The sequence below is a fragment of the Macrobrachium nipponense genome, chromosome 1, assembly GCF_015104395.2.
Source record: "Macrobrachium nipponense isolate FS-2020 chromosome 1, ASM1510439v2, whole genome shotgun sequence".
Classification (NCBI taxonomy): domain Eukaryota; kingdom Metazoa; phylum Arthropoda; class Malacostraca; order Decapoda; family Palaemonidae; genus Macrobrachium; species Macrobrachium nipponense.
This window is the reverse complement of record NC_087200.1, coordinates 146,477,626-146,496,376: the sequence shown is the minus strand read 5'-3', so window position 1 is coordinate 146,496,376 and position 18,751 is coordinate 146,477,626. Positions and strand designations below refer to the sequence as shown.

The 18,751-nt window shown below is 39.3% G+C and overlaps 1 protein-coding gene across 5 annotated transcripts in view; it reads left to right on the top strand.

Moving 5' to 3' along the window:
* The window catches only part of LOC135219726 (probable ATP-dependent RNA helicase DDX28), a 158,879-nt gene that overhangs the window by 94,336 nt on the left and 45,792 nt on the right, over positions 1-18,751 (top strand). The gene's annotated exons all lie outside the window — the stretch shown is intronic.

Sequence of the window (18,751 nt, the reverse complement as noted above, 5' to 3'; positions counted from 1 at the left end):
TACCTACGGCAATGTGATAACGTGTTCCACAGTAAGAGTAGGGTCACACTTTATACAGACTGGTGCAGTTCCCCCATCTAAAAGGAATGCGTGAATCAACTGAGTATGGCCAATTACTCAGACGATGCAATACAATTTCCACCCTACGGTTTTGTTGGAATCCAGATGGCCAATGTTCAGTGCTTTGTCTGATCTTCCTGTATTATTGTTGGCCGGAAAGGGAGAAGACCAATGTGCTTGCCATTTATTTTTTATATATGAACAAATAGTCCATTTTATATTGATATAGGGTAAAAGTATTTCCCTGTAGAATAGAGACAACCTCAAGAGATTTGGCTGATGCAGTTAATTCAGCTGTAAAAATAGAGGCATTATTAGATAGTCCGCCACATATGAGCTATAACCATGAACAACAGCACAACCAACACCACTTGATGTTTTGAACCATCAGTGAACAATTTAACAGAACAAATTTGTTCAATTGTGGTCAAGAAGCGAGCCTTCACTTCCTCGACATTTAACTGATTTTTAACAGCAGATTTTTGACAGACTGAGGGTTCTGGGATCAACCAAGGAGGCAACTTAGAGTACTGTATTGCCTTAATTTTTTGGTTTTTAATAGACATATTGTCAACTGCTGCATTAATTCTTACATGAAAAGGCTCGGATGCTCTAGCGTTTGCAAAGTGATGTGCATCATTTTGGTTAAGAATGGCTGCTGCAGGGTTTTCAGGGAAACCTCTTAATTTGAACATATACCAAAGGCCCAGTTCCTCTTGATGAAAATCTAGAGGGAGCTCTTCAGTGATGTCTTAAATGTACCAGAGTACTTCTAGTAACACGACTGTCTCAGTTTTGGAAGGGGAGAATCGAAAGCCAGTGTCATCAGCGCAATTGCTGATTGTATTAACTGACTTTTGGGAGAAATTACATGTTGCAGTAGCATCATAACTAGTGACATATATGGCAAGGTCATCTACAAACAAAGATGCCTTTACTGGAGTGAGACACATTCACCCATGCTGTTTATAGCCACAGCAAATAAGGTGACACTCAATACACTGCCTTGTGGGATGCCTCCCTCCAGTTCAAAAGCATTAGAAAAGGATTTCCAACTCTAACTTTAATATACCTGTCAAGATAGAAGAAGACTCCTATAGTTTTACTGCATTTTGAAAAACCTTGCTGAATTTAGGATGATATTCTTAGTAGTGAATCTAGAGTTGAATGATTTCTACACAACTTGTAAATTACGGATATTGGTTGATAGCATTTCGGAAGATGTGGATCTTTCAATGGTTTCTTAATGGAAACAACAACTGTAATTGTCCCAGAAGGGGGAAGAATAGCAGTTTCCCTTTTTTGTTAAAGATTTTAAGGAGATAAGATAAGATTTAGTTGAATATGGAAGATTTTTAATCATGCTGTAAAGAATGTTATCATTTACCGGGGATGTCTGTTTGGATTATTATAGAGCATCCCTCAATTCCCTTAAAGTTACTTGGCAAAAGTTAACTTGGCATTATAAGATTCACAATTTCCAGAATTTGAATTACGGGAAATGGTTGAATCCCTAAAGTTTCTGTGCAGGGCTGCAATGGAAAAAGTTGTCATTAATACATTATCGCAGGCAGCATAAATGATTAGCTAAGAGGTAGGATCATTCTTGAAAAATTAAAACTTATTTTACTTTCCTGGTGAGTATCTCTGCTACTAGAGGGAGTCCCACTAACTGCATTATGATCTTGCAGCACTTTGGCTGGTTAAGTTAACAATCCTAACAAATTTATCATGTTAATAATATCTGTTTCATTCATTTGTATAACTTAGCCGTTTGGATAAATTAGGTGCAGTATTTATTTTCCAGTTTTTCACAGCATCATGAACCGACCCCTTAATGTAGGGATAACGGTGGAAAAGAAGAAACAATTATGCCGTATACGTATTATTAACATTATTTTGCCATTTGTTCCAACACGTAATACAAACCCTCGGTCCTTTACATAGGAAAATACTTACAGCGCAGCTGGACTGGTCGTAACAAGGTAATTCGATAGTAACTGCTTGTCCGATGGTCGGGAGTCCCGCCCGACTGGAGGGTAAACATTCACTTTGCTTTCGGCCGCTGTCGGATGAGGACGTGTGTTCGCCGCTCTGCCCGCCATCGTCGTGAGCTTTCATTACACCTTCGAGAACGAAGATTGAATGCTTTCTATCGCTTTTTCTCTTACTGGTAGTAATTACAGAGTGAATCCTACCGTAAGTGACTTGTGGATAGTATCGTGAATGAGCATGCAAGCCCACAAGACTGAGAAGCCGCCGCCGCAGTCCTTCCTTGTTCCTCTCACGGAGGAAGTGAGGGAGGACTTGGCCTGGTGGCTAGACGACAGGAACCTCTTAATAGGAGTGCCCCTGCGCACTCCCCCTCCGGAGATGTTGCTGTTCTCAGGCGCATCGACCGTGGGATAGGGCGCACACCTGGAAGAGTTGCTGGTTACAGGTGTGTGGAACCATCACGACAAGCACCTTCACATCAACATCCTGGAACTCAAGGCTGTCTTAAACTAATAAAAAAAGTTATAAAAACTTACTTGTAATCCTTTGGGTATGCTACATGTAGTTTCCTGAAGTTTTATGTACAACCTGGAGTTATTTTCATCCAAAAATGGTGGTTCTGGAAGGTAAAAGTACACAATTAGTACAAAATACTACACAAAGTCCTGAATGCAATATGTAAATTAGAGTATATCAAGAGTAAAAGAGTGAATGTATGTATAATTCCTTACTCTTAGTTTAAAGTTGTCGTGCTATGTAACCCTGGACAAAGTTTTTTGTGGCCACATAGCCACATCATTCAGGGGGTTCTGGGATTCTGGAATGTACAAAAAATATTATATTAATAGTACTGTACATATGTAGTAAGTCCTCTATGCATAGTAAGTTACATATAGTATACCATACAGTGGTTTATAAGATATAACATGTATAAAACTTAGTTAGTAATTCCTTTCATACTTACCAACTTTTAGTGAGTCTCAAAGCTGTTAGCTAGGTTGTGGGAGATGGAGATGGAGATAGTATGCATGTGTAGGGAGCCTGCCATGATAAGGATAATTAGTACAGGGTAGTATGTACATATGTGTATGTACAGTAATAGAAGTTCTTTATGTATTATTTCAGGTATATTTCAGAAAGCTATGTTTATTACTAGGTACAGTAAAAACTTAAAAAAGATGAATTCCATACCTAACTTCGGTGTGCTTTATACAGATGACAGGCCAGGATGAGAGAGCTTGAAAAGATGATGGGCAGCCTGGAATGATATAGAATGTTAAAGGACAGTATGTAACCACTTAAGTACAAAATGTACTGTTCCATAATTAACAATTTATACACATTAAAAACAGTTGAGAATTCCTTACCTTTAGTGAAATGAAGAGATGTAGGCTATGTAGAGGTCTGGTTTATGTAAGTTACAAGGTGCATGTCAGTCTGGAATGATAAGTACATATGATTAGTAAAGTAGTACACTATGTATGTAGTACATAGTTATTACATGGTATGTAATAAAATGTATAAACATTCATTAAAAAAAAGTTTCCTTACCAAATTCTAGTGGTTGGCTTGCTTACTGGGATGGGCATATGGTAGATGAGAGTGGCTGGCTATGGAGTGGAACTTGCAGGTGCTTGGGAGTGTGGAATGATAAAAAATAAAAATGATAAGAGTATTAACTACTGTACACAATAGGTATATGTAGTATTATTTACTGTTTGACATATGTACAATTAAAAAAATGATGAATTCTTTTACCTGATGGAGTTGGAGAGGTCATAGTTGTCGTATCTACTGATTTGGGCTCTGAGGAGGCTACATCTAGATCTGGAAAGAATGACAGGGTACATAATAAGGTGGATGTAGTAGTAGTACTTAGTGTACATATGTACTACTCTTTTTATACAATTTCTATTAGCAATTTATAATACATTTTAAAAAATTGTTAAGGATTCCTTACCTGATGAATAGGGCGAGACATCAAAACCATAGAAAGGCTCAGGGTCATCTGGGTCATCCTCACTATCAAAGGGGTCTGGAATGATACATAAAGAAAAATATTAGGTTATGCAACATCAAACACATTGTAGTAGTGTACATAGTATGTTTGTCAAAATGTAGTAAACAATTTCCAACATGAAAATGAGAAAAATGAAATTTCTTACCTGCTAGAGGTGGACGGGCTGCTACAGAGGGTCCAGGTAGTACAGGGGGATCTGGAATTGTCACCACTTCTGCAATAAAATACAAATGATGAAAAATTAATGAAGTTTGACAATTACACTAACATTTAAGTATATGTTAACATTAAAAAATTAAAATCACATTTTATATTACAGTATGTAAACAAAATAAATTAGTAAAAGAGTTCAGAATTCCTTACCAGGACTAGAGTGGGAGGTGGTACTGGAGAACTTGTGGAAGAAAGTGTCAGCCACCTAGACTGCACACTTTTCTTCACCTGCTTCTCCTTCAGGGTCTCCTTGTAGAAAGTTACCAAATCCACGATCCCTCTCCGGATTTTGTCAAACCTGGCAATGTTAGGGTCTTCTCCCTCAAAAGAAGCCAAGGCTCTCTCCAGATGAGTAAAACCCTCTGACAAGACTTTCACAGTTAATGACCTCGGTTTTGGGTCTGGTACCTCTAACTCCTCCTCAATCATCTGCTGCTCCAGCTCAAGGAGGTCCTCTGCTGACAATTCCTCTCCATGGGATGCCAGCAGCTCTGTAACATCGTCAGCTTCAAGATCTAGTTGCAGCCTCTTGCTTAGCCCTACGATTTTCCTCGTCACAGTCTCGACGTCTTCTGCCTTGTCAAAGCCTTCAAAACTGTGCACAAACTGTGGACACAGTTTCTTCCAGGACCCATTTAAAGTGGTCGTCTTCACCTCGTCCCAAGCACTTGCAATATTCCTGACTGCATCTGCAATGTTGTAGCCCTTCCAGAACTGCTTCAGAGTCAACTCCTTGTTACCTTTGATGGCCCTCAAAGCAGAACGTATTGTCCTTCTAAGGTAGTAAGCCTTAAAGTTAGCAATTACTCCCTGGTCCATTGGCTGTATCAACAATGTTGTATTTGGTGGAAGGTACACCACCTTCACATTAAGGTGCACGTTGCTCAAATTTGAAGGGTGACCAGGGGCATTGTTTAAAACTAAAAGCACCTTAAAAGGCAGAACCTTTGAAGACAAATACCGTTCCACTGCTGGCACGAAATGGTCATTGAACCAATCTTCGAAGACCATCAAGGTAACCCAAGCCTTCTTGTTCGACTTCCAAATGACAGGGAGTTAACTCTTGAAAATGCCCTTGAAAGCCCTCGGATTCTCGGCCAAATACACCAGCAAGGGCTTAAGTTTCAAGTTGCCACTTGCGTTGGCTCCAAAGAGTAAAGTCAGTCGCTCCTTACCAGCTTTATGGCCAGGTGCTGACTTCTCCTCCTTGGAAAGGTACGTATGTAAGTGTTTACATAATAAAAATCTGGAATGTTAGTCCATATATATAAAAGATTGCTTGCAGGAATGTGATCAGACTAGAGACGCTAAAGATGACGTTTGTACAATAAGTGTAGGGCTAAAGTTGACATGCCGTCATCTGTGGTCATTCATTTGTTTTGAAACAGTCCAGCCTCCCTGCTTGAGACAACTACCCCGACCTATTATTCAAACGGCCTACGTGATCTGTAGCGTGTCTCATTCGATTGTGTGTTCGTATGAAACTATGTCATTGTATGTATGTTCATATGTTCGAACTACTGTCTGTTCCTTCATAACTTGTAACAGAGATGGTAGACAGGCAGAACAGAGTTAGCTATCGTCATTAGAAGACCTGTACCTCTTTACCTAAGCTTTATCATGTAGAGGAATAGGATTAGCCATCATCATGGCAGAAGCGATCAAGCTAAGTCGTTATTAGAAGACTTGTACAATCATATCTGATCTTCACCATGTAAAACTTCAGAAGAATATATATTTTTTATACTTAGTGTTTTCTACAAGAACCTCACCGAACCATGAGTTTAACACATCGTCGTAAAGATAATACCGACTTCGTAAGTGATCTACAAAACCCCAGACACTCCATTGAAGATGGAAGTGCAATACCAACCGACTTAGCGTATAGATTATCGCTAGTCTAACATTACCTCATAGGGCGCCTTATCATACAAGGCACAAGCCCTAATATTGGTGGCCAGCGTACCAGAAGAACTCTACAACGTCCTACGAAGAAAAACCAGAATAATAAATCATGTATCATAAGAAGTCAACGACGACGGAAGCAGCAGATTCTTCAAGCAACATAGTATCATCGTTAGTGAGCGACTTCAGAAAACAATAAGAACTCTTCAACGACGACGAAAGCAACAGATTCTTCAAGCAACTTAGTATCATTGTTTAGTGAATAACTTCAAGAAACAAACCGACGTGTCTTTTTCCTACGACAACGCAAGCTTCGTCTCTCATTAGAATCATTCAAGAAAACATCGTTAGTGAGCGTTTCCGGCACTGCAAGAAACAAACCGAACGCGTCTGCAGCATCGGATCTTTCAAGGGCTCGAATCATCGAACAAACGCGCACGGGAGAAAACCTGAAGCCAAACGAGGTCATCCGCTAAATAGAAAGGTGGAGGACTCAAGGCCGTGGTGTCGTTATCGGAACCCACCCGGGTGAATGTTCCCACAAAAGCAAGCTAAGTACAATTTTTTTATTCATTTGGAGTAACTTTGAGTGTTTCCTTTACAGGTCGAATTTCGTTATTCCTGTGGCTGAAGTTACGAGACATTCTTAATCTTACTTTTTTACAGAAATTATCTACATCATTGAGATTTCGCTACTGCGAGTTTTTATCTTTGAGTGTCTGTTTCCAGAAGTTCTACTGAAATATCATAATCATATACTATGTTAATTTTATCATTTTGGATGATTATTAATCCCTTACGTAACAAATCATATTAAACAGTGAATATGCGTTTATGCAGTGGACGTCTGTATTTATACAGATGCATGGATAGGGTGTTAAGCACCGTAGTGATAGAAAACACACAAAAAACAAGTGGAACACCCGTACAAATCTATATAAATTAGAGTAACACTATTTCGGGTCATGACAATAAATGCTCCTTTGCAAGGTCCCGATCGCAGTTTTAGCCTTGAGTTTTGAGTTATATAAAATATCGAACCTCAATGACTCAACTTAACTTTAAAAATATGGCTGGATTGCAAGGAATACATGTCTGTAAAAAAACGTTCATCAGGCTAAATGCGCTGACCAGGATCCCTCACTATTTCAAATTTTAGCAAAGAATGAAGTACAAACAGTTAATATTGAATGCAGTAGTGATAACTTGTCTTATTAGTAATCGCTCAGTTCCTAATAGTTCGTCATTCATTGCTTTATACGTACCAGCAACATAATGCTAAAACACACAATACGTTGCCGATGGTAATAAAGAGAAGGATCCTAATTATTACAAAAGAAATAGAAACAGTAGCCTTTCAGAATCAAACAAGCAAACTCGGTTACTGTGTCACCTAGTCAAGCGGTCAAGGTTAGTCAAAAACTGCGAAGGTTGTTTTTCAAAGCATAGCAAATTCCACACAATAAGCGACTCTAGCAGAGTGGGGAAAAGCGATGTTGTTCATACCAATATCTTTTTGAATTTAAAAAGGATTTTTCCTATGAAAACACACGACCGTATAGTAACAGGAGCAGGTTTCGTTTTAATTTTAATACATTTAAGTTTATAATAAAATACTGGGGGGTGGGGGGGGATTAAGCCCAACTGTACGCGTCCTTAAAAATTAGAATATCTTTGTTTTATTTCTTTAGTACACGTAATATCTTGTATTTACGGACTCACCGTCTGTTGTTCGAACTTCCCTAATGAGAAGTCCGGATAAGCGAGCGCTTACAGATACCTCTATAGTTATAAAAACATGATCTGTATGTAGTGTAATTGTAAGATCCATCTAGGGGTATACAAAATATTATCTTACATCCTGCAAAAATAAGGCGTGTTTATCAAAGGGAAACCTTATAACTTCAAACATAGTACAATCCGTTGAACAAAAATGAGACAGTTAATCAAATAATAACTTATATAAAGGAACTATACATTTGTCTCATAAATCATAACATGTTTCAAATGACCCACAGAATTCTCCCACAACCGCAGTCGTACTTTGCACGCAAAATCTCGAGAAGCATGCACCCTCGAATGTCTTAGTGCGTGTAAAAAGACTTTGCTGGGAATGAAATTTTAATCCTTCCCGACACTCTGAAATATAACGATTTCCGCGAACAAAGCCCTAAAAGTATACATATCGTGGATACGGAAGTTATAAATATCGCATTTTTTATTGTTGCTAATTTTTAATCACGCCCAACCAGTCGTGGATGAATCTCTCTGATAATCTATCTAAAGTAATATCCGTAAAGTCATTCAAGCAGAGGTGGATTCAGCAGAAATTTTTTTTATCTTTTACCTGAATACCAGTGGAAGTTTCTCCACTAGCGAGTGATTCTCTGGAAAAAACGGATGTAATTTAACACAAAACACGGTCTAAGGACAAACATAAAGCTATTACGTACCTTCGTATAGACTCTCACTGAAATTTCAAATAGAGGGTAAATGACGCAGTTGAAAAAATGTTAGTAATAGGAGCCATTAGGAAATCAAATAAACCCATATAATTTTTCCCTCAAACGTCATGCCATAAAAGATCGGACTTGGCGTATCTGCGTAGATTTCTGTCGCTTAAACAGGAAACGACTCCCGATAGTTTCCAGTGCCATGTACCGACCACATCTTATCTCTGTTATGTTAGAATAAAATTTTTTTTCACACCAACTTTAAAAGCTTTTACCAGATACCATTACCTAAGTGATTGTACCTCATACACCGTTTTCAACACACTCAGGGGACATTATCAATTTTTTACGTATGCCTCCGGCTTACGTTGCACCCCAATTACAATATAGTGTTTGGAGACGTTTTAGGGGATACCCCTAGCATGCTTATATGGTTGGTCTTATAATCTTTTCTAAATACCTTAGAAGTACATTCACATAAACTAGAGCTAGTGCTACAGGGACAAAGACAAATAATCTCAGAGTAAAGTATCTAAATGTGAGTTTTTTGAAAAACCGAACATGTTTATCTAGGTTTTTATGTGTCTAGTCAAGGTCTTAAAGTAGTCCAAGGTAAGGTGTCGGTTATTCATAACTTCCGGTACCTATTAACGTAAAAGGGGGATACAGCACTTTTGCGCTGTAAGTGGGTATTACAATCGTATGTAAATATGTAACTCTTCAATCATGACAGCTCCTTTAACAGATCTTACGTAGAAGAGCGTAGATTTATTATGGTCTAAAAAAGCATCAACAGGCGTTCGATATCTTAAAAGCGGAATAATGCAGCTCACCTAACTTAAAAAATCCCTGATTTAAATAAGGAATTTTTTTTTTTTTTTATTGCAACAGACGCCTCGATCAACCAAGGGGTAAGCATGGGATACTACTTCAGCAATATGATAAACAGTTTCTTCCCTATAGCTTTTTATTCATGTAAACTAAAGCCCTCTGAAAGTAAATATACAGTAATAGGCAAGGAAGGGCTAGGTATCTTAACTCACTAGTACATTTTAAGTTCATAATCTATGGCTATCCTGATAAAGTCCTTACTGAACATGAGTCCTTTACCGAGTTTTTCAAAGGCTTTAATCACAGTCCCAAGGGAACTCGGTGACAAATGATCATTCAGGTCTTTGGAGCCAAGATAAGATATCTACCTGGGAAAGCAAATATCATAGCTGACGCATTATCCCGCAATCCTGCACCATACTGCAAAGAACCATTAATTAGACTAAAAGATATAGAAACATCCGTGCCTATTGTTAAAACCGTATCTAAACAAGAAAATTCCTTAACCCAAGAGATCGCGAGCATTGAATATCTGGGTCGGAGCGCAGAACTGTTACAAACTGAACAAAGCAAGTGTCACAGCGTATAAGCAAAACAATAAACACCAAACAATAAACACTTCGAAACGGAAACAGGGTCAGCGGCTAAACAAAAACAATAAACCCTTCGAGCAGAAACCCTAAAGCAAAAGTATATTTAAAGTATGTGTATCAGAATAATGTAATCAAATGTAATATTATATGTAGGTCCGTGACGAGGAAAACCCGAAGAACACAGCAGATGACTAACGACCAGGTAGTAGTAATAATCTCTTTCATACCAATCGTCATAAACTGGTTGCATTCCGTCATCAGGGTTCCCTACTATGTCACAGAAAGCCAAATCACTATTTTACTGGCCTACAATGCTTACAGATATAAAAAGCACATAACTAATTGTAACACGTGTCATGAAAACAAGGGGTACACTAGACACCTAAGAATATACTTAGAATATTAACTTAACAGAGTTACGAGTCTGACAGAGGGAATAAACACTTCTTAGTGTTAATAGTTCCTTGACACGTTATATAGAATTAATAGCACTAAAAACAAACACCGCAATTGAGTGCGTTAGGAATATTTAGAGTGCTAAATCAGTAAACATGGAATTCAACACATGATAATCTGACTCGGGTGGTGTAAATCAATAATAATCTCCATAACACGTAGTGTGAATTCCTTTCCATTAAGAAAACCAATAATATATTTTATCACCCAGAGTCAATCGGTTTGGTAGAATACCGGATAATTAAATAGGAAGTGTCAATGTCTTACGAGTTACAACTCGTGATATTGGATCCGAACTGGATTATAGCGGTTCTCGCGGGTTTAAATATACCTTTATCAGTTATCTTGTATCTATAGAATTGATGCCGCAAGTAGCCTTATACGGTACGCCGCTAGAACACTTTTCCACATATTCAAGCCAACCATTAATTTATCAAATATATATAAAAAAATATATAAATAAATAAATATAAAAAAAAAATAAGATAAATATGGATACAAGTGGAGTCAATATAATACACTCCGTAAGAAGTCGGAAGGGTTACAAATTATAATAAAAAAGGAATCACGATAAAATCAATAAGCAAAACGTAACCATAGATAATTAAATATCCAAATATATATGCGTAAAGATTTGAACTCTAACTTAACGCTTTAGTAATGACAAATAGCTAAAAGTTCAAAACACATATCCAAAATCTACTGACATATTGTCTGTCCCGGTGATTTATATTCGTAGTCAATGAAAAAAAAATAATAATAATAATAATAAATAAATAAATAAATAAAATAAAATAAAAGAGATTTTAAAGTCAGGAAGTCTATAAGAATGAAAATGTTATCTATGAAATAATCCTATATGAATCTTATACAGGGCTAATAATATATATAGAATTTGTATGGAAACCTTTTTCATATAGTTTGAATAAGGAATATTTAATTTAACATAATCATGCAGTTTTCCAACATGAAACTAATATATTGTTCAATTTTTGGTACTGTTTTTTTTTTCAGACATTCTTTTCGTGTGGGTCGAGTATTAAAAGATAATAAATTTATCCTAAAGTCGTATTTATTGCAGCAAGTAACGTAACTCTTAGCTGGCTGAGAGCAATCTCCTGCCAAGTGACGATGTCCATCATTGCCGTATCAGCATTTGTTCCTTTTAACCTCAATAATCTGCTTACACAGGCTTCATCTGTGTGTCGTCTCTGCTTGCAAAAGCAGATTGACTGGAGAAAGGAATGCTTAGCCCGAACTTCTCATGGGCGGCAAGGCCAGACGTTAGGTACAAGTGTCTATCGGTATGCGCAATGCAACTTGCAATCATTTTAAAATTAATGAACAAAATAGCAAATAGAATTTCTATAACAACAAAATGAATTAATTTTTTTTTCTGAACCTCATAGACATTTAGAAGTCAAGATATGTATATAGAAATATTTACTTGCAACATTAGCCTATTACAATTCAAGTAAAACATTCATGGGAAATGTCACATTTTCTTGGAAAACCCAAAGTTTATATAGAAATTAGTTACATTGTCACATTGGTGTTGCACCTCCTACCTATTAATAAAGTTTTTAAAATTAACCTCAGAGGATGCGCACGAGAAAATTGAATATGAAACTTTTGTTAGGGCACATAGGATCAGATTTTTATCACAACTTAATTTCAGTTAGCATAGAGAAATACAGAATCATGATTAATCTTCTCTTTGACTCTTATGTTGCCTGGCAATCTTACAAATAGCTCCGTTTTCCACTTCTTTATCTAGTAATTCACTACCAGTAATATCGAATTTTCTTTGGGATTTGTATTGATATCTGTTTATTTTTTATAATTATGGATATTTTTACAGTCATCATAGACCTGGATAGGTTCACTCATTGTTAATGCCATGGATAAAAAAAGTTTGTACAGCTGACTCTTTTGAATTCCAAAATATCAGCGAATTCTGTGGGTTAAGTCTGGTCTAAATGGCTCTCTCCCCTCCCCTGTATTTGGATGTCGTCTGAATTTACTTTGCCCTTGTGACAAGTATAATTTCACTTGCAGGCTGATTAATGGAACCGGTTACAGTATCCTGCAGTACGAGAGTTTCACATAGCAACTTCAAAAAATCGTTCGTCGCTGCGGATGACTACAGTCAAGTAACAACCGCCTACAATGTGAAAGGAATTTCATGGACTTCTTCGACCGACACCGCATCTCATCGTTAATCTCGTTTTAATGCGGAATGCTCCAGCGGCTGTCGGAATTCGACTACAAAAGGGACATACTTCCGACAATTACGACCCGAAGGATATTCAACTCTACTTTGCTGGCGAAGGACTCGTGCTGGGATGATCTATTCATCGAGAACGTACTCGTGTAGCTTAGGATGCAGAGAATCAGTGTGAGCGCAAAATGGAACGTTGGACCAGCCCAGGCAAATTTTCCCCTTGTTTTAACCATTGAAAAAGGCCGTTTCATTTGGCTAAAGGTGGTTGTCTGGAACTGTGTAATGGACGAAAAGTTGTTCGAAAGCTAGTTGAAAGTGAAGTAGTATAACCTCGGTCATGTATCCTATATATATAAAGTTCTCATGTATCCTATATATAATTGATCATAAATAACAGAATCGAAATATATTTTTTGTGTGTACGCACTAGGAATCTATATATAAATGATCATAAATAACAGAATCGAAATATATCTTTGCGTGTACGCAATAGGAATCTATTTAAAGTGCACATATATTAATCATAATTTTATGAATCCATATACATATGTATAAACAAATCAGGTAGCCTATAATCAATCTGTTTACCTTTTATCATACCAATATCTGCAGTTACATATGAGTTAGTATATTGATTAATGAATCAGATATATAACATTTAGCATAAAAATCAACGAATCAATCAGCATAAACATTAATAATTTTATCAATTCATATATGCAATTTTTTATCAGTTAAAATATGATTTTTATCATGTTAATCTTCATTCTATGCAATTGTCAGAGTACATTAGTATTTTCTGTAGCATATGTATCTTAATGAGATGAAGTGAAAAACTGTATCATTATATATCACGTGATCACTATTATTTACCAATATCATTGTTTTATATTTTATTACTTGAATCAATTCATGTACACCATGAATTTTTATTTACTTATATATATATATTCACATAGTGTCTGTATCACACTCCTATAAGTCAAATGCAAGTCAAGTTTGAGTAATATTCATGGTTGGTTGGTTTTAGCTGACCGAGCTGATGTAAGTGTTTACATAATATGGAATGTTAGTCCATATATATAAAAGATTGCTTGCAGGAATGTGATCAGACTAGAGACGCTAAAGATGACGTGTACAATAAGTATGTAGGCTAAGTTGACATGCCGTCATCTGTGGTCATTCATTTGTTTTGAAACAGTCCAAAGCTCCTGCTTTGAAACAACTACCCCGACCTATTATTCAAACGGCCTACGTGATCTGTAGCGTGTCTCATTCGATTGTGTGTTCGTATGAAACTATGTCATTGTATGTATGTTCAATATGTTCGAACTACTGTCTGTTCCTTCATAACTTGTAACAGAGATGGTAGACAGGCAGAACAGAGTTAGCTATCGTCATTAGAAGACCTGTACCTCTTTACCTAAGCTTTATCATGTAGAGGAATAGGATTAGCCATCATCATTGGCAGAAGCGATCAAGCTATCGTTATTAGAAGACTTGTACAATCATATCTGATCTTCACCATGTAAAACTTCAGAAGAATATATAATTTTTTATACTTAGTGTTTTCTACAAGAACCTCACCGAACCATGAGTTTAACACATCGTCGTAAAGATAATACCGACTTCGTAAGTGATCTACAAAACCCCAGACACTCCATTGAAGATGGAAGTGCAATACCAACCGACTTAGCGTATAGATTATCGCTAGTCTAACATTACCTCATAGGGCGCCTTATCATACAAGGCACAAGCCCTAATACGTACAGTTGGGCATTCTTTTCCAAAATAAGCCAGTCTCATCTACATTAAAAACTTGGTCAGCCGTGTAACCACCATCCTTAATTATTTCAGCCAAACCACTAGGAGAACTTTCTGCTGCTTCGCTATCAGCACTAGCAGCTTCACATTATGCAAATTTGCACGAGCCTTAAAACGGTTAAACCAACCACTACTCGAGGAAAATTCACCACTAGCACTGCCTTCTCCATACTTTTTCACTACTGCCTCATGCAGCTCTCTAGCCTTCTCCTGGATCACACTTAGGCTCACTGGAACATGTCGCTGGTTCTGGTCCTCCAGCCAGATCATCAGCAACTTCTCCATTTCCACAATGCTCTGGCTACGTTGCTTCACGTTAATCACCGTTGCCTTCATCGGTGCAGCATCCTTAACGTGCTTGAGAATGCGTTCCTTATCCTTCACTATGGTTACCACTGTCGTCCTGCTCAGGCCCAAAGCACGACCTATCTCGGTGTTGGTCTCTCCCTTCTCAGAACGCTTAACAACGTCGTACTTTACCTCCATGGTGATGACCTTCCTCTTCTTGGATGAATTATCATCGGAGGAAGTACTCTGCCGTTTGGGAGCCATAGTAAAGGCACGAAAAATGCTAAAAATTCAGCAACGTAGCAAGACACAACCTAGCGAAATGAAGGCAACCACGCGATTGAAGTGGCGTTGTTTGGTATTGTTACGCTGCAGAGTGTCCTCGATCTTCTTGCTAGGTCGTTGTCCGGTCAATTTACCATACAGTTAATAGCATAAATTAATTTATGCGCCCTCCGCTCAGAAACTAGTTCTGCGTATGAGGTATCGTTAAAAAGCATAAAAAACCGTCGTAACCTTTGAATTTGTGTTGTAATCTAACCAGAAACTTAGTTTTTTTATTATTACTGGAAACAAGCAATGATTTTTTCATATATATGCGCTTTTGAATACTGTTATAAACTTTGCGCGTCGTAAGCTAGTATTCATTCGCTCGGAAACTAGTTCCGCATATGAGGCATCACTAAAAAGCATCGAAAAATGTTGTGACATTTGAATTTGTGTTGTAAACTAACCACAAACTTAGTTTTTTATTATTACTGTAAACAAGAATGATTATTTTTATATAGTATGCATTATATTGAAAACTGTTGTAAACTTGGAACATCATAAGCTAGTATCCATTCGCTCGGAAACTAGTTCGCATATGATACGACATAAAAAGTGTCGAAAATCATCATAACCTCAAAATTTTTGTTGTAATCTAACCAGAAACTTATTTTTATTAATATACTGTGCTAAACTATAAAGGATTTTTATCATAGTATGCGTTTTTTAAAAGTGTTGTGAACTCGGAGCGTCGGAAGCGTCAGCGTCGTAACGTCGGAGCAAACGTCGTAACCCAGGGCGGATTTTTCAATGAATATTTAAGAAAACCTGTCGTAACCTCGGAACGTCGTAAGCCGGAGCCGTCGTAAGCCGGGGACTGCCTTAGTGGCATACGTCAACAAACAGGGGCCTAGTGTCCCTCCCGTTGCACCAATTGACGATGCAGGTGCATGAGTGGGACGTAGCTCACTCAGTAGGCTGTCAGCCAGATACATTCCAGGCAAGAGGAATGTAGTGGCAGACAAGCTCAGCTGCTGGAATCGGGTGATTGGGACCGAATGGTCGCTTCACCCAGACGTGGCAGAAAGGCTCTTCAACCTGTGGGGGTGTCCAGTCGTGGATCTGTTCGCTACCTGGCACAACAGAAAACTCAAGGTTTTCTTCTCCGTCGTGCCGGACCCATGGGCAGCTGCAGAGGATGCGTTCCAACACCCTTGGGACAATCTCCTAGTCTACGCCTTTCCCCCGTTCTGTCTGATTCGCATGGTGATCAGCAGAGTGCTGGTCACCAGCAATCTTCGGATGATTCTGGTGGCACCCAAATGGTCTCAGGCCATTTGGTATCCGGACCTGCTGGCTCTTCTCTCCGAGGTACCGCGAGAGATTCCCCCCTGGCACAACCTCCTGTGCCAACCACATGTGGAACGGTACCACCGAGCAGTTCAATCCCTGTGTCTTCACGGCTGGCGGTTATCCACCATCTCATGCGAGCGAGAGGCTTTTCTTGCCGAGCAGCAACAGAGATGACAGGGTACCTCAGACAGTCCTCTGCAGCAGTGTACCAGGGGAAGTGGTTTGTCTTCTGTGGTTGGTGTCGTGGGCGGGGTCTCTCTCCACTCAGAGCCACTCTTCAACAGGTAGCGGATTTTCTCGTCTTTCTTCGCCGAGAGAAGCTCCTCTCCGTCTCCGCAGTTAAAGGCTACAGAGCCACCCTGGCCCTAGTCCTTAAGCTGCGAGGAGTCGATCTTTCCACTTCCATGGAAATTTCGCTCCTAATGAAGGGCTTCGAGAGGCCTTGCCCACCCAGGGAACTCAGGCCCCCGGGGTGGGATGTGACTCTCGTACTTAGGAGTTTGACTCGCAGACCCAAGAGTCGTCAGATAGGAATCTGACCCTCAAGACCGTCTTCTTGCTGGCCCTGGCATCGGCAAAGAGAGTGGGAGAACTTCATGGTCTTTCCTTTGATGTTAAGCACTCGAGGGGATGGGGATCGGTGATGCTCGATTTCATCCCGGACTTCGTAGCGAAGACTCAGAACCCTTCGGTCCCTGACGACAGATTCAAGTCCTTCACGACCCCCTCCCTGAAAGACTTCACCAACAATGATGTGGATGAGATGCAGCTTTGTCCTCTGAGGGCGCTATGGTGCTATCTGAAGAGAACTCGTTACCTCATGCCTGAGTGTCGACGCCTCTTCATTAGCACCGGGGTTACCAAGAAAGAAGTGTTCAAGAACAGTATTTCTTTCTGGCTTCGCGAGGTGATCCGGAAGGCGTACGCTTCAGATGGGAGTGCCGGCACCAGTACCCTTCATCCGAGAGCCCTCGAAGTCAGAGGCATTGGTCCAACCCTTGCATTCCGCAAGAACTTGTCCGTGGCACAGGTACTGAAGGCAGGGGTTTGGGCCAACCAGACCACCTTCACCTCCTTCTACCTTTGGGATATCGCCCACAGGTCCTTGGACACTTTTTCCTTGGGACCCATGGTGGCTGCTCAACAAGTTGTGTAGCTTACCCAGCTCCCTGACTGGACAAGATAGCATCTCATCCTTGTGAGACTGCATGAATGGAAGAGTGAATGAGAGTGTGACTGGCTTCACTTCCTCCTCTTTTCTTCCCTCTCCCTGCGGGCAGAGGGCGGCAGTTGTCACCACACTGGACAGGATGATCGATGCAGGTAAGCTACGTAACCGAGCTCCATTCCATCCCTTTCACTAGGGATGGAAGCACTTATCCACCACTTCCCTAACAAGGGGGAAGTGTACGCCAGTGAGAGACAAACCCAAGACTTTATATTTGCTCTTGCGTAGGAACTAGTTCTTGCTTGCTGTTCATAAGAGGCACGCTTGCCTCCCTCAATTGAAATTTGGTCCAGAGGTCTGACCACTGATCCCGCTGTGCACACTCTGATCAGTTGGACAGAGGCTAGGATCCCTCCCTCTGCTCTTACGACCAGGGAGGGAACCAAGGTCGGACGAACACCAATCTGTTCACAAGACTCAGATTCCACCCACCAAGAAGTGAGTCTTTTCTATGTAAAGGACCGAGGGTTTGTATTACATGTCGGAACAATTGACAATTTTGAAGTAAATTGTATTTTTCCTAACTATGCAGACCTGAGGTCCTTTACACATAGTCCCACCTCATGCCACCCCTCACTCTGTTCCTGGGCCTAAGGCAAAGTGAATGTTTACCCTCCAGTCAGGCGGGACTCTCGACCATCGGACAAGCAGTTACTATCGAACTACCTTGTTAGAAAGCTTATGACCGGTCCTGCTGTGCTGTAGGTATTTCCCTATGTAAAGGACCTCAGGTTTGTATAGTTAGGAAAAAAACAATTTACTTCAAAATTGTGATTTTAAACTGGGGTCTTTCTGTTGAGCAGCCCATGCTTCAGTGACTAGTGCATATCCTCCTTTTAAATTAGTATTATTGACAGTATAATGTGTGTGTGTATGTGATAGATATAGATGGATTTTTTTTTTTTTAAATTACCACAGTATGCCATCTGTCTGGCAAGAACTGATTGAATTTTTGGAGATAATCATGTAACCTTTGATCTTTCAGGGGTCAGAGGTCATGTTGAAAATTAGCCCTAACCATAACTTTTGAATTATGAGATA